Source organism: Galeopterus variegatus, unplaced genomic scaffold (assembly GCF_000696425.1).
Source record: "Galeopterus variegatus unplaced genomic scaffold, G_variegatus-3.0.2 Scaffold2346, whole genome shotgun sequence".
Taxonomy (NCBI): domain Eukaryota; kingdom Metazoa; phylum Chordata; class Mammalia; order Dermoptera; family Cynocephalidae; genus Galeopterus; species Galeopterus variegatus.
Window position 1 is genome coordinate 91,452 of NW_007728457.1, and position 3,238 is coordinate 94,689.

Sequence of the window (3,238 nt, forward strand, 5' to 3'; positions counted from 1 at the left end):
TTTTTCTGATTTAAATCTAGCTGATACTTTTCTTCTTTATGCTGAAAACAGTGGGGAGAACTGCAAGAAATGCTTTTATCAATTACTATTAATAGGTTGGCCCCCCACTGATTAGGACTAGGCTAAACTGGACCCCACTGCTCCTCTTTTCTCTTTGTTTGTTTGCTTGGTTAGACATTTAGCTGAGTACCGGTAATCTGAATAAACCTTCCAATCCTTGCATCAACTTTTGGACTTCCAGGTCATTTATTTAAGGAGAGAGGGCAAGCCGAGCCTGACCTGTTGGTAACATTCATAGCATGTGTTCTAGGTTAAAACTGCCTGAGAGGGCCGGCCCGGTGGCGCACTCGGTAGAGTGCGGCGCTTGGGAGCGCAGCGGCGCTCCCGCCGAGGGTTCGGATCCCATATAGTAGACCGGTCTGTTCACTGGTTGAGCGCGTTGCGGGTGCGACACCTAGGGTTTCGATCCCATTACCGGTCACGAAAAAAAGACAAAAAGGAAAAAAAAAAAACTGCCTGAGAGAAGGGTAGTTTAGACTCACATTAATTGCATCATCTTGAATGCATCCTGCAGAGTTTACTTCCTTCCAGGTTTTACTCTCTGTTCCACTTATCTGAATATTATTACTTACCACTGGTTTAAAAGCATTGTTTACCATTATCTCCCTGATATTTAAAAAACGTATACATATATATTTATTTTCGAAAATTTAAAAATGCCACGAAAGGAATAGAGATGCCCTAAATAAAAAGAATAGGAAGATGCACTGCCGAGGTTGAGTCAGCTTGGTAAGAGCACATGGCTGAACCAGCATATGTAGTAGCCTTTAACAGGAATGGAATCCATCTGATCTGGCCGTGCAGTTATGCAGAGGGTGCCTTTCATACCATGTTCGTCCTGTCATCCATGTCTGTGAAGACAGATGCTAACATTTTCTTTTTAGATAAAAGACTTTACTTTTACATTTTAGAAGTAGCAGGTTGTGTTTTTTATAATTAAAAATTACTAAGTTATAAGGAAGAACTACGAACATCCTTGAATCTCATAGCTTAATACGACAATCACTAATATTTCAGTGTACATTATTCTGGCATCAATTATATGTACATATATAAGTATGTGTGTGTGTATATGTTGTTGTTAATAGAGTACAGTCATTATAAGTGGGGAATCTGAAACCAGAGTGACTTGTTTTACATTCTGATTCTGCCAAACACTCTCTCTGTGACATCGAGTAATTTACAAGTTACTTAACCTCTTTGAATCTACGTTTCTTCATTCAAGCAATGGGAAAATAGTAATGTCTACTTCATATGTTTATGAGAAGTTAATATATAAAATATTTTAGAAATGTGCCTGACATATTGTGTGTACTTAATAATATGAGCTATCATCATCATCATATTTTATGTAAATGTCATATTTTGATTTTTTCAAAAAATTTTCTATGGTGTTACAAACACTCAAGTGTTCTCTTACACATCAGGATAGTGCTTTGATTATATAACTATTGAACTGATATGTGGATTATTTTTTCCATGTTTGGAGTCATTTGTCTTAGAGTAGATTATTAGAAGTGATTACAAATACTTTAAGACTTTATATGTTATATTTATTTTAAAAATACCAGCAACACATATATCTGATTGATTTTTGTGGTAAACATAAACCTTCTTATTAAATTCCACTCTTTTTGGTTTATTTGTTTTTCAATTTATTTATGCATGAGTTTTATCTTTTTGCAAAGCTGGAACTAACAGAGAGCACTCTATAAAGACTGTATTAGTCTGTTTCTGTTGCTTACAACAAAATACCTGAAACAGGGTGATTTATAAATAAATAAAATGTGTTTCTTACAGTTTCAGTGGTTGAGAAGTCCTAAATCCAGGGAACACATCTGGTAAGGGCTTTGTTCTTGGTGGTGACCCTACACAGTGATGCAGGGTCTGACATGGAGGATGGCAGATCTCGAGAGAGAGAGCTTCTTATGTGCTCTCCTTTTAAAGCCATCAGAACTATGCCCCATGACCACCATTAAACCATCAATGGATTAGTCCATTCCCTAAGGCATGGTCCTCGTTATCTAATCACCTTTTCCAGGACCCACACTCATAACACTGTCACGGTGGGGATTAAGTTTCAAATACATGAAAATTTGAGGGACACGATTCAACCCACATCAAAGACCTACTGTTTGCTCTCAGGGTATGTGGACTGGTCTCTTACCATTCTGACCGCACCTGATCCTTTGTAAATTCCCTCCTCCAGCCTGTTGCTGCTGGATAAGCAAAGCCTCTTAATAAAGATCCACAGACTGATCCAGTGTGGTTCTGCTGGACTGAAGTGAGATCATTCTTTACCACCATCTGGCTTGTTTGCTGACACTGAAGAGATGGCAGCATAGTGTGGACATCAGATCTCTTCCTGTCTTCCCTCGACCTGGTCCTCTATTTGGGTGTATGTTTCACCACCACCATGAGAGCAGCCACGTTCAACGGGGGACTGCCTGCTGTCCTCACAGTCATGGCTGCTGAAATCTATGAGCTGCAACATGAGGGTCAGAGGGCTGCTTTGTTTTGAGTGTGGTAGACCACCCAGGACAATCCTAATCCAGCTTTGCTGATATTGAAATTAGTATAAAATCCTTGCAAATTCTGCAGTATACTGTCAATGTTAGCTTTTCAAAATAGAATGCATTTTCTTCAGTTTTCACATGCAGCATTTTGGAATTTTCTAATGAGACCAGTTTAACGTAGGCACAATTGGTTTCCTTACTCAAAACCCTAGGGCATTATAGTTTTAGGAAAAATATTTCTAAAAGTTCTTAAACACTCTTAATCTTTTGGAAGTTTGCTACTTCTTTTGATGTCTGAAAGGCTGTTTTAATTGGAAATTGGGAAAGCATAAAGCAGCATCAGCTTAATGCAAATCTGGGTTCAGTCCCTAGCAGGGCCTCTGTGATCATTTTGCTGAACATTTTTGTTTTATAAATTGGAAAAATTTTAGGCCCAAACAGCTTTCATGATTTGCCATGGAAGCACAGGTAGAAGAGGTTAAATCTGGTGTTTTTAATCCCACTGCTCTGCAGTTGTCTTCCACATGAAGATAATAAAATGACACTTAAAATTTTTTATTAGCACTTCAGAACTTCTTCACATACATTATCGTATTTGCTTCTCCCAAGCACCACATGAGATAGCCGGGCAGAGCGCATAATTCCTAATGACAGATGAGGAA